The following is a 14,457-nucleotide window of genomic DNA, read 5'->3' on the forward strand; positions in this document are numbered from 1 at the left end:
CCTCTCTCTTCTCCAATTTTCCTCTGATCACTCAAGAGGTTTTCTTTTCCCTTCACAAGAAAGTTCGATCCGGCTCCCCGCGGGACAGCTGTCCCCCTCACATCGCCCGGGAGATCTTTCTCAACATACCCGAACCCCCCCCTCTCTCTCCTCAATAACTCCCTCTCCTCTGGCGTGGTTCCCAACTCTTTTAAGTCTGCGGTAGTCTCACCCATACTTAAAAAGGCAGGGGCTGACCCTGAGGAGCTAACCAATTTCCGCCCCATTTCGTTACTTCCCTTCCTTGACAAAATTCTGGAGGTCTTTGTAGCAAACTGCCTTAGCACTTTTGTGGAAGACTCCCTCTTTTTAGACTCCCATCAAGCTGGCTTTAGGCCCCAACATTCCACCGAGTCCATTGCGCTCGTTGTTCATGACGAACTCAGAAAGGGGGCCGATCAGAATATCTAGCAGGCACTGGTGCTCCTGGATTTGTCAGCGGCGTTCGACACCGTCGACCACGCTCTACTACTCGATCGGGTCAAGAGCGCCAGCATCCGGGGCCCTCCGCTTAAATGGTTGACCTTGTTCCTCACTGACCGCCGCCAAGCGGTCCGCCTCTCCAACTTCTCCTCAGAGGAAAAAAGACTCACCTATGGAGTTCCCCAGGGCTCCTCCCTTTCTCCCCTCCTGTTCAACCTGTACATCCTCCCCCTGATCTCCGAACTCCAGAAAAGAGCAGTAGTCATTTTTAACTACGCCGACGACCTTCAGCTCATCTTCAGCATTGACCCCACCCCTCCTCTATAGGGAACGTTCAATCCACCATGACCTTCATCAGTAGTTGGATGAACGCTATTCAGCTAAAGCTCAATCCCGACAAGACAGAGCTGGTTCTCACAGGGCCCCCAGGCAACCCCTGGAGTTCCAACTTCTGGCCCCCCTCCCTGGGCTGCCCGCCACCCCCAGTCACTCCACTCAAGAGCCTAGGCGTCAACATCAGTAGCGACCTTTCCATGAGGGCCCATATCAACTCAGTGGTGTCGGTCTGCTTCTTCCATCTCCACAGAATCAGGAAAATCAGCAGATTCCTCTCTCAAGAAGCCCTCATCCAAGTCACCCTGGCGCTTGTCATGTCCTGCATCGACTACTCCAACTCTTTGTACGCCTGAATCCCTCCCTGCATATCAATCCCACCGACTCCAACTAGTCCAGAACCAAGCAGCCAGGCTGATCCATGGTCAGCCAAAATCCAGCCTTGCCAAGCCCCTCCTCAGGAGCCTCCACTGGCTCCCATTGACCCAGCGCAGTCTCTTCAAAATTGGCTGCCTTATCCATAGAGCCCTTCCATCCCATGGACCCTCTTTCATCCCCTCCCTAGTCCATCGCTACGCCCCTCCCCGCGACCTTCGCTCCTCCTGTCTTAACCTCCTGTCTCCCTGCACTTTCAAATGAAAGAAACATGGCGGGCTGAGATTCTCCACCCAGGCACCGGTCCTCTGGAATGCTCTCCCTCTAGAACTCTGTCAAACACCCTCCTATCCCCAATTCAGGAAGTCGCTTAAAACCTGGCTTTTTTCCCAAGCTCACAACTAACCTGCACTCTGCATCTGTCTCCAGCCCCTCCAATCAAGCGCCAAGAAACCGTTGGTGAATGTGCGCTCTATAAATAAATCTTATCATATCATATCATACCATCTGGGGCCGTATTACATAAGTACCTTGAGGGTGCAATGGGTGTTTGCACACACTTTGCGTGCCCCTGGGCCACTTTGGTATTACAGAGGGGGCCGCAGACGCTTGTGCAGCCCCTTCTGTAATACTAATAGCAGCAGCTCACTTAAAGCGCCAGTGTTATCTTCTGGGGGCGTTCCCACATTTGCATGGAGCACACACCCATGCAAATGATGGAATGCCCCCTGCCTATGCACCCCCACCTTATTATGGACGAGGGCACAGATGAAAAGACACTCTCAGGAGGTGCACTGACAGTACGTCATTTAAAAGGTGGCACACTGTTGGTGTGCCAACTGATGGCAGCCCTCTGGAGGGGGGCACCACCAGACATCCCCTTGCAGGTGGGTGCAGTCACTCAATGCACCTGTCTGCAAAGGTATCTCTAATCCTCTTTAAAAGTGCAGTCTGCACTGTGAAAACACGGAGCGGCTTCAGTGCGACCGCTTCATTTTTCACTGAAATGCGCTGCCCCCAGGGCAGAGTGAGTTTGCAGCTGCCCTGGGGGCAGCGCATTCCATGTAATACGGTGCACTTTCCCTGTTTGAGCCTTTTTTATGGTGCGCCAGACGCAACCAGGGAAATTCGCCCTTTACATAATAGGGCCATTGTGCAAAAGATGCATTTGCTGCTTTTAGCCAATATAAATTATATAATACAAAGCTTTATTCAGAGGCTTGCCACCGAGAGTTGGTTTTCTGTGTAAATCCATTGCAACATGCAATATGTGAGGCAGTAAACAGTGTTTATCTCATGTTTAAATGTGCTCTGCTGTGGTAATTGCAGCATCTTCCCAGCTGGGCTACACGCCAATGAGTACACCACACAAAGACCTTAGTAATACATGTCTTTTTCCATCTGCGTGTAATCATGAATTTACTGAAAAAAACACAGGTTTCAGGGACGTTATAGTTAGTTGGACATTTCACTAATACACAACCAGAGAAATTCAGCTGTTATAGTTAGTTCAGCTAACCATAACTCACGCCACCGCAATGCACTGCTGATGATGTGTCATAGTACATCCTTCATGACATGGTCAGTGACATCACTGCCGACATCTCAAATGACATCACTGATGACATCGTCGGGTGACTGTGTTTCTATAAAACTTAAATATGTTTTACATATGTCAATGTTTATTGAAGAATGAGTGGGTGTATGAGTGTCTGGATGGATGATTTGAGTAGGTGTGTGACTGTATAAGTGAGTGTTTAAATGTGTCTTACTGAATGTATGGGTTAGTGACTGATACAGACATTCACACAGTTTAGTTGGTCAGTTGGTGTGTAAGCGGTTGCATGGGTTGGTGAGCAGCTCAATGAGGATCTATATGGGTTATTGATTGGTAGTCTGAGTATCTGTATGGGTGCCTGAGTGTCTGTGTGGGTGGGTGGGGGGTGTGACTCTGTGCACAGATGTATGAGTGGATTATTCACTGGGTATATGGATTCAAGAGTGCATCTGTAAAGTACAGGATGGGTGGGCGAGTGTGTGAATTGGTCTGTTGGCGAGTGAATGGATACTTCAGTGGTACATGTGTGAGTAACTGCATATGTGAAAGGCAGTATATGTGAGTGTTGGAGTGTATAAATGACTATATGTGAGAGTGAGGGACTGTGAGAGTGGCTGTTTGCATCAGTGTGTGTGTGTATTAGCTATCGTTAGGCTGTGGGGTTTTAGGTTTAAACCTATAATAACTGATAAAACCCCACTGGAAGAAAAACAGCCCTCACCGGTGAAAAAATATAAACACTGAAAAAACACCTGCACAACCACAAACTAAATGCCAATCAAAGAAAGGAAAAAGAGAGTGAAAGAGTCATTTTTTTCTTCCTGAAGAGGTCAATACAATTTAACTTTGTTATAAAAGCTAGCAGTAAGAAAGACTGGCTAACATTATTCTGCTTGAGTTTTGTTCTTTAGGGATTCCACTAAAATATGGTTTCTTCTTCCTTTTACTTTTTCCAGTTTTGTTGCCTTTGGTCTAAAGATGCAGGGTTTAGTTTCATATTTTAGGTGTAGTTTAGTTATTTTATAAACTGAAGAGAATCAGGACACATCAAACTCATATTTGATATTTTGGCTGCATTTGATTCTTTCGCTGATAGGTAAAATGGCTGGTTTCATAAAAATCTTTCCTAATATATGTCATCACATTTACCCACAGAGAATGGGTAGAAACCCTTAATACATCAGACCATAGTTTCTAGTGGGTCAGTATTGATAGTAGGTGAATTGCCAAAACCTCAGGCTTTAAACATTCAATGCAAGGTATAGTGACAAGTATATATATCACCAAGCATCTGCGATAGTGGTGAAAACATGACACCAGACTTTTGGAAAACATGGAACGCAGTGTCACTTGTAATGCTCTACAAAAAAGTTTTTTTCCAAGTTCAACAAAGATTGGAGTGATATTGTTTGTATTTACAGTGATTCAGCTATGTATATAAAAAAGTTGTGTGATGACCTGTCAAATTGATACCCGAGCTGAAGTGATTCCTTGTAGGGGATCCTTGCCACTTGTTAGATGGTATGCTGAAAGCATATTTACAGTCTTTAGAGTTCATGAGGGATACTATTGACTTTTTAGTCCATTCTGGTGCACTGTTTTCTTATGCACAGGAACTAAAACGCAAATATTTATCATTTTGTGCTTTATGTGGCATCAAAGAAAGAGTCATCCCAACTGTGTCCCTTAGCTGATGGTTCTCATCCCAAGGGGCTATGAATGCTGAGAGGGCCTTTTCACAAACGTTTACATGGGAAGGAAAGAGCGAGCGCACATGACCCAAAGATTCACTGAAGAAGTAGTGTATGGTGTACTGCAATAAGATTAATTTGCAAAAATCTATTTGGGCCTCATATACACTATATGTACACTGTTTATATACCATGTTCTTTCAGTGCAGAAAGCAAGCAATAATAAAAGCAAAACTTTCATAAACACCGGAAAAACACTTTTTCTGTTGTTTTTAGTGGCACGAAAATGTGTAACCACTGATAACAACAGTTTTTTAAGATATTGAAAACACTGAAAAAACCCCACCAGAATTTACCAAAAATAGAAACTGAAAACAGGAAAGCCTAGCTATCGTATAAGAGTGTAAGTATGTGTTAGTATATGTTTGAATAAGTGAGGTATTGTGTGCATAACTGTATAGGTGAGTAAATGGGAGTGTGATTAATACTTTGTATGACTGACTAGGTGTGTAAGGAACTCTATGGATGAGTGGTTGTGTGTGACTGTCTGTATAGATATGTGAGTGCATATGATAATGCCGTTTTGATGGTTGACTGCATGTATGAGTGACTGTATGGGTGAATGAGTGGATGTGTGTATACCTAGGAATTAGTGAGTGGTTATGTACCAACGGGTATTGGTGTGTCTGTGGTTTCGAAAATGGTAGTCTGTATTTTAGAGTGGGTGTATCAAAGGTTATATTAGAGTATGAGGAGGTGCATCAGATTATCTCATGGATAATGTCGTCAGTGATGTCATCAGTGATGGCATATGAGATGACATCAGTGATGTCACTGACCATGTCATGAATGATGTAATATATGATGTCATCAGCGGTGCATTGTCTGGGCACGAGTTATAGTTAGCTGAATTAATTATAATGGACCAATTTCTCTGGTTTGTGGCCTGTGGCGCTTACTGGAGGGACCCTCTGGATTGAAGGGGACTTGTGCATAGATTCATCAACCAAAATTGCGATGGCAATAGCTGCGAAACAGCTATTGCGATCGCAATTTCCGCTCCCGCAATTCATGAAGTGAAAAACCACCAAATAGCGAATTAGCAAACAAAAATTCACAGAATCAATGTGGAACCCCCTTAGCAATTCTGTAACAGCAAATCTCCACCTATTCTGCGAATTATTTTGCGAATTCGCAAATAATTCGCAAATACAATTAATCAAAAATCGCAAATTGCGAAAAACACAAAAATCACTAAATGCGAGTCGCAAATTAAGGAGAAGTCAAACCAGGTGGTAACCATGAGGTTCATTAGGAAAAACTAAAATAAAATTGAAACAAGGAACAGGTGCATGATGAAACAAACACACCTAAGGAGACACAGTAGGAGCATGAGGAAATTCACAATGCACGGTCTCTACATTGTGGCAAGGCGGCTGAGACTCCAGGCTGCAGCACGGAACCAACGCAGGATCCAGGAGCGCATATTCTGGCTGCAGATAACACTCCTGGGCCAGACTGAAGAGGAGATCTACTCCAAATACAAGCTGAATGGGGCAATAATAACGAAGCTCATCAGAGACCTTGACCCCTTGATGCAGCACCCAACAAGGAGGACCAATGCCATGCCCACCCATGTCCAGGTCCTGTGCTGCCTGCACCTCCTGGCCTCCGGAAGCTTCCAGGGGATAGTAGCAGTTGCAGTGGGGATCTCCCAGAGCACACTGTCACGCTGCCTACAGTTTCCTGGACGCCATGCTCACCCGGATACACCACTACATAACCTTCCCAACCACCCAATAGTACTTAAATCAAGCAAAGCTTGACTTCTATAACACAGCGCAATTCCCCCATGTAATTGGCTGCATTGACTACCCACATCCACATCTGCCCACCCGCTGAGACAGAATACATGTACCGGAACCGCAAGTCCTACCACTCACTCAACATCCAGATCTGCAATGCAAAGACAATCATCAACGACATAGTGGCCCAATACCCGGGAAGCACGCATGATTCTTTCATATTCAGGCACAGCGGCATATACACCCGCTTGGCCAGGGGTGACTTTGGCGAAGGACACCTCCTAGGTAAGTACACATGCCCACATACAGTACGTCAAGACCATGTAGCTGCGCATGACAGGCACTGACCCTCTGCTCCTATCCTTCGGGTGACAGCGCCTACGGCCTCCGTGAGTACCTCCTCACCCCATAACTCAACCCTGCCTCACCACAGGAACGGTGTTACAATGCTGCGCACATTCACACTAGAAATGTCATTGAACGGACATTTGGAATGTTAAAGAGCCGATTCCGCATCCTACATCAGACAGGTGGGGCCCTCAAATACCAGCCTGAGGTCTTCTGCTGCATCGTGGCCGTGTGTGCCATACTCCATAATATTGCTATCAAGTGGAGGATACCTGTGGAGATCTCTGGCAGTGAGTCAGAGGGGGACAACCGCCCACCTGCACATGTGCATCATGCACGCTGGGAGAATCCTGCTGAAGGACACAGACACCGCAACAACATCACAATGAATTATTTCTAGTGCACCCATACCCCTCACACAACACTGCACTCATGCATGCCAAATGAAAAAATGACATGAGTAGGATTTGCGTTTTAAATAAATTCTTATAATTATGTGAACGAGATCTTTCATTTACTTTTTTTGTTCAAAAAACATGAAAACTGCATTACGTCATACAGCCTCATGATTGTGAAGCAGGCGTGCTTTGTACATCAGCATGGCACTGCTGCTGATGTTCAGTTAATCACTGGCGCCTCCGGCCGGATGTCACCTCTCCACATCCACCTCACCAGTATCGGGCTGTGATGCTGCACTGGGCCTGGTACTGCGGCGTCGTTCTGGTACCGCCGGCAGGGACAGGCTACTCAGACTGGATGTGCCCTCACTGGCATCATCACCCCCCGTGCATGGCCATGGCCACACACCTGCTGGTTTTGGACAGCAGTTGTGACCTTTTCCAATGACCTAGCAACATCCTGGCAGCATTGCATCATTTGGATTTGCATTGCCAGGGACCGGTGTGACAGTTGGGATATATCATTCCCGATCAGGTGGTTTGACCTGGTATATGCTGATAGCTGGGTCAGCAGCTGGCGGTGGCGGCAGCGGCTGATGTCCTGCTGCGACACCATGATTTGGCTGTTCTCCCTCACTGCAGCCATTAACTCCTGCACGCTCTCAGTGAGCTGGTTCACATTGCGCGCAAATCTTGTACACCTGCAGCTGCATGGCTGCCATGTTCCGTGCCTGCTTTTGGTGGACAGCTAGCATCCGGCGTTCGATTCCAAGCCCTGGATCTTGGGCATGTTGCCACATGCCAGCTCGGGTTGCCACGTTGCGCTGCTTCCTCAACCGGCCGCTTGACTGCGACCGCACAGTGGCTGTGCGCCATGTCTGCCTCCTGGGTGGTGGTGTGGCCTGTTCCACTGCCATGCGTGACGCATGGGGTGGTTGCACTCCTCCTGTGGCTGCAGGGGTGGCCCTGTCCGCATGGGGAGGTGGTGGTACTGGTGCAGGTGTGTGTGACGGTACAGGTCGTGGGGCAGGATGGCTCTCTCCCTCTGTCTCCTCTGGGGTCTTCTCAATTTGGAGTGCCTCGCTGTCTGTGCTCTGTGGTTCTGCAGCACCTGTGAAGTAAATGGGTGCATGATTAATGATATGAATATTGCACATGGGATGTTGCAACATGCATGCAGGCTTGCATTCCCTGACTGGCTTTAGGGATATGTTTCACTTGACAGGTCTGGCTGTGTGTGGCTATCAGGGAACTATTGTTACACTACAGGTCCCACAATGCAATATGGTGTTTCTGATGTGCATGGCCTGCATTACTGGGGTTATCAAATGGCTGGCTCTGGGGGCATGGGCATTGTTAGGGGACGGGGTCGCAGTTGCATGGCTCTTACCTTGGGATTGTTGTGTGGGTCAGGAGGTGTCCAGCTGAGTGACCCCCACGCAGGCTGCTGGGTTGATGATATCCTCAACAAGGTCCTCGAGTGGAGTGTTGTCCGCAACTGTGGGGTCTCCTCCTCCCGTGGCATGTTACTCCCCCAGCCTCTCTGCTATGCGCTCTTTGGCAAGGCCTCTGAGGTCATACCACCTCTTCTTCAGCTCATCAATTGAGTGCTGGATCACTCCTACAGAGTTTACCTTCGCCCTGATGCGCTGCCAAATGCTCCTTTTGTCTGCTTCAGGCACCTTCCTGGATTGCTATCCAAAACGCCTATCATGGTCCTTGCTGATTTCCTGGATCAGGAACTCCAGCTCCTGTTCGGAAAATTTTATTTTTATTTTCCTGCAAGTTGCACTGCTTCCTGCTGCATCCTGGGACATTCTGGAGTTGAATTTGTGTCCTGTTGTGGGGCTGCAGGGTGTGTCTGATAGAGCTCAGTGCTGTGCCTCTTCCTCTCTCCAGCTCTGTGTTCAGATTGAGAGAGGGAACTGCCTACTTCCTGGTTGTGATGTCATCATTGGGCTTGAAATGCGACTTCCCGTTTTTACGATCTCGCAATTTGCGAGATCGCAATTTACGATTTCTGTAATCGCGAAATCGCAATTTCAACATGGGAAACAGGAGATTCTGCGATTTATTTAGCGATTTTATCAAAATTTGCATTCGGCGATTGCGGCCGACTGCGAATGGCATTTTTGGTACGCTTTTTTGATGCATCCCATTCTGCAAATTCGAATTTGCGATTCAGTATTTTTCGTAAATTAAAATTCACAGAATCTTGGCTTGATGCATCTGGGGGTTAATCCCCTAATTTACAATGTGCCAGGGGGTGCGTTTGCACACTTGCTATGTCAGGCCTGCCAGCCCCCTCCCTGCACCACTGTGCAAACATGCCCCCTGGCGCGTTGTAAATTGAGGGATTAAATTCCCTTGAATCCTGAGGGTCCCTGGGGGCCAACTAGCCTACCAGGTACCTCCAGTAAGCGCCACAGAGCTGCGTTGTAGAAAGGTGTAAAAAGGACATAGCCTCTGAACACCTCTCTGCAATGTAGCTCCCTAGCGCATACTGGAGGTACCTGGTGGGCTACTTGGCCCCCATGGACCCTCAGTATTCAAGGGAAATTAATTCCCCAATTTACAACATACCAGGGGGCACATTTGCTGAGTGCTGCAGTTAGGGGGCGGGGCCTTCACAGCGATGCTAGATTTCTTTTTTAAAATGTTATCTTACAAGGGGGGCTCTTGCCCCCCTTCTTTTACATGAATTGGGGCCCTGGGGACCCCATTCCCCAGTGCCTGCTCCTTATTTTAAATTAAAAACAAAATTGCAGGCCTGTGTGTGGGCAGTTGCACTTATGCTCAGGTTGGCCATTCTAAATCACTGGCCCATCCTAAGGGTACCTTTCACTACTTCTAGAGCACTCCTAAGGTAATTCTTAAGGGATGAAGGAATACTTCCAAGAGTGATCGGAAGCATGTCAAGAAACCCTGTGACCCCCCTTGTGCTCCGCAGATCTTGGCTGGTGCCAGAAGGCACATTGTGGAACCCCTTTGAGTGACCGACTATCACCCTCAGCCCGCTTCTGCTCCTCATCCTGTCAGTAAACTTCCCAAGTGGTGGCAAAACCCCAATTTGATTTGATGACTGCCTCCTAATTAGACCTGCTACCTACCCCCACTTTCTACCCAGGGTCTCTGACTAAGTGTGACTTCAGCCGCGATCGGCCTAGTATCTGGTGTAGGGCTGGGTATTTCCAGCCCGTGGGCATAGGGTAGTTGGTGTGAGTTATGGAGGGTGCAGGTTAACTTTGATCACGGGGTCTGCAGTGTCCTAACCATTGACCTGATGGATGTTGTTTACATTGCATTACAGGTATGTGTGCATATGTGTGCAGGTGCATTCCATACAAACCTGCCTGATATATGTTTCACTGTGTGTGTGTGTGTGTGTGTGTCTGTCTGTCTGTCTGTCTGTCTGCCTGCCTGCCTGCCTGCAGACCGCCCAGGATTCATTACACCACCCGGCAGTGTTGCTGTACATGTTGTTCTCTTGCCAGGAGAATACTACGTTTGACATTGGTTTCACCTGTGTGCCTCGGTCCACGGTGCTTCTTAAAAGTGTGGTAATTCTTTGTATGTACATAATTTTTTATATTGTTGTGATCTGGGATGCACCCTATAGCTGTGTCATATGGAATTATAATCACGGCTAGGGTCGGCCTAGGTTTGAAATGTTTTGCACCACATCAGGGTGCTGGAGTAAAGTAACAATTACTACTGATGTCATTTTAACACGGTTGGGACTAGTACTGCTAGTTATATTTCCAATTGTGATTTATGCCCAGAAATACATGATGTTCATATTTTGTTAATTAATGTATTAGTTGAATATGAACTTTATTTACATACACCAAGTGTGATGTTTCTTTTGTGGCACTCAGTGCACTTATTATGTGGGAGTGCTGTGCCAATGCTTTACACATTGACCCTGGTATAAGCATGGCTGCTCAGTGCCACGCTACCCAGTGTAATCACCCATCCCTGATGGAGATGTTTGCCAGGCTAGGGCATCACTTCATCCAACCAGAAAGTGCCAGTTCCAACACATACATAAAGTTAACCTCCGACCATGCACAGTCTTTGCCCATGTGCAGCGGGGGTTGCCTGAGGCCAACCCCAATGCTCATTCCCTGCAAACAGCCAAACCTCCATCTCCACACCCAACACCCACCTTATATATATTAAGCAGATCAATCATCTTTCTCCAAAAATTACCAATAATTTTAATCAAATCTAGATTTTACTACTGACTCAAAAAATATTTAAGAAAGTTTTATTGAAATACATGTCTGTGACTCCATGAAAATAAAAAGTCAGAGCTATATTATTTTTTCTCTAAGAAAGAAAAATAATTCTCTGTTTGTAGCATTTGGTCTCTGGGCCCTTTCCCACTGTAAATGCAGTGTGAAAGTGCACACCCCCTTCCTACACCTGTTAGGAAGTGGCGCTTACCTGATGTTTCTAAACATATGTCTCCAGTCTTTCATTGCAGGCCTGAATGTGTCCAATTGCAATTATACTCAGGTTGGCTCTTTTAAATCACTGGCCCATGAAAATAAATAGTCTGAGATATATTATTTGTTCTTTAAGAAAGAAAAATTAAAAAAATGTGTCTCTGTTGTACCTTTTCACATTTTACACCCCAAAAATGCAGTGGTAAATATAGCCATATAAAGGGCTTGTATTTTATGTGATATCAAATATATAACATATGTGATGTATTGTAATTACATTTATATACCTCTTAATACCTCTGACAAGGCGCCAAAGTGCCCTTTCGGTGAGTAGCATGCTACTCCAGGTCCCAAAATGGATTAGTGGTGAATTAGTATAGGGAATTATGAAATTAATTTGAGCTGTGGACATGTTAGTCTGTTATTGGATTGAAAAGGATAGTGGAGGAATAGAAGAGGAAAGGGTTTGCATTTACATAGCGCTTGCTACCTCTGATGAGGTACCAAAGCCCTTTTTGGCGAGAAGCAATTTACTCTGGAACCCAAACAGGATTAGTGGTGAATTAGTATAGAGAAATATGAAATAAATTTGAGTGGTGGACATGTTAGGGAAGGGCTTGCATTTATATTGCGCTTGCTACCCCTGATGAGGTGATGAAGCACTTTTCAGCGAGTATCATGCTACTCCCAAACCCAAAACAGGATTAGTGGGGAATTAGGATCGGGAAATATGAAATTAATTTGGGTGACGGACATGTTAGTCTGTTATTTGAATTGAAAAAGTTATTGGAAGGATTTAGAGTTTTTTTATATATTTTTTTAGCTCATAGCAGTACGAGGTGGTTTGGGATGGGAAAAGGGGAGGTGGGGGAAAAGTCAGAGGGAAAGGCTTAGAAAGGGGGGATCTGAATAGTAAGAGCTATGACATTATGTAAGGAGGGGTAGAGGAGGAAAGAGTCTAGAAATTGTTACTTGATCGTAGTAGTAGAATGGGATTTGGGATGAGTGAGAGAGTTGTTGTAGAGGATATATTGAGAGAGGTACTCATAAATTCAACCAGCCCCTAGGTGACACTGCAATCCCAGCTACAGAGCAAAAGCTCCAACCTGGAATTTGCTTTAGAATAATATGGTAGGTTCTCCTTTGGTCATTGCTTCAATGACCCGGGGAACTTTGTTTTTTTCTAGTGTTGCTGGGGGGGCTACAGCTCAGGTCCCCACAGCTCCATCGGCTCCCCTGCTTTCCCCCCATTGCAGGTGCAGCTGGAGCTGCACCTGCAATGCTCCAACCCCACGTAAGGAGTTTTTATTTTGTTCCCATGAGGTATGAGTAATCAAAGCATTTCTAAAAATGTGGGCAGGGAAAGTTTTGTTCTCCCATCAGGCAGGAGCAGCTTTGTGCTCCCACCCACTGAGAGAAGTTAGCATTTTCCCTACCCATGGGCAGGGAAATAGAGGGTGTCGCTGTCATTGGGGACATTGGGACACCGGGAGTGAGGGATGGGGTTACTGGGGCCATTGAATGCCTCAGGGAGGAAGGCCGCTCGACCCCACCCCTCTTTATTTGAAAGATAGGCTTGGGGGATGGTGTCCCTCAGCCTCTGTTGGCTTGGGGTGGGGGTCGGCATGGCCCCCTCCTCTTTATTTAAGTTTTCAACCCCAGGGGATGGGGTCCTTTTGAAGGCTTTGGGGGCACATGCTCCCTCCCCTTTAAATTGACAATGGAGCTTTCTGCTGGCTCACCCTGGGGGTGATATTTTAAAAATCTCGGGCGCCAGCACTTTAAAGAAAAAATAAATAAATACTATCAAATCAACAATGCATTTATCTTAGAATTTTTTCCACAAAATAATGGTACAGCTTTTTGGCCTGGTCATCTTGGGAAAAACGAGAGGGTGCGTTTGATAAGAAATTGAAAAATCCAGTTTCAGGGGATATAGTAGTGGAAAATAATCAATGCCTATTGTTAGTTACACTTCGAGAATGGCAGGTGGTGAAGCACAGCAGAACCTTTCCAGACCACTCTTGGATAGTGCTGTGCCACCAACAGTATTATGATTCTAGCTGCGAAGCCATAAAGGGAAATATGGATCATTTAGCTGCCAAAAGGCTTAGGCTGTGTGACCAGATAGTGCAAAACATGTGTTTACTGTACTTTCAAAGAACAGCTAACCTTTTAACTAACTATGGACTTCCATTACTGAGGAGAACAAAAGAGGTATTTTTACCCTGAAATTCGTCATTGATGCTCAGAATGTATCTACAATTTAATATTAAAATTATTTGTATTTTAATCTCGTATGATATGAGGATACTTGATTAATGTATTTTGTTATCTACTCCCAACCCTATACCTGCACCAAAAGCCAGTACAAAGGGAGAAGCCTTACCAGTACTAAGGGCAAGTAGAAATACCTGGATAGTCCAAGAGGGGCAGATACAGCTCTAGGTGCGTAGCCAAAAGGAATTCAGAGATGATTTGTTGGCATAGAAAATGTCACTGAGCCTGACCACGGGCCAAGCCCCTTGATGTGCACAGCTGCATGCTGGCACTGCAGGGATCGGTTGTGCAGGAAGTTGGGTACAGACAGTGGCAGGGGACCATGCATTGTGAGCAATACCTGCTGCCTCAGCCAAAGTCTGTGTGTAAAATATATAAATCGTAATTCATATGTTCTTATATAGCGCCTTTCACCGTAAGGTCTCAAGGCGCTTGCTTTGGGAACCCGTCCTGGCTTTTCCCTGCGAGATTACCCCTACTGGGCATCCCCAAGGTGAAGACCAGGCATCCCATCGCGGTGGGGCCGTAGTGGAGATTAAGCAAGCTATTGCCCAGAGTTGCAGAGTGTGAACCCACGATTCGAGTAGGCACCGAGGTGAGAATTATCGAGTCCGTGGACATTTTGAGCTCAAGGCCCTGCCGCGTCGGGGATGGAACCCTGGTCCCGGGTCTTACCTATGCATCATGGACTGCATCCTCTAACCGGTGAGCCACACTTCTCCACCGAGTAAATGCAAAAAAGGGGTATGATGTGTG

At 46.3% G+C, this 14,457-nt stretch overlaps 1 protein-coding gene across 2 annotated transcripts in view; it reads right to left on the bottom strand.

Moving 5' to 3' along the window:
* CNKSR2 (connector enhancer of kinase suppressor of Ras 2) overlaps nucleotides 1–14,457 on the bottom strand; it is a 1,783,347-nt gene that overhangs the window by 866,499 nt on the left and 902,391 nt on the right. The window lies entirely within an intron of this gene.

Source organism: Lissotriton vulgaris, chromosome 8, assembly GCF_964263255.1.
Source record: "Lissotriton vulgaris chromosome 8, aLisVul1.2, whole genome shotgun sequence".
NCBI classification, from domain to species: domain Eukaryota; kingdom Metazoa; phylum Chordata; class Amphibia; order Caudata; family Salamandridae; genus Lissotriton; species Lissotriton vulgaris.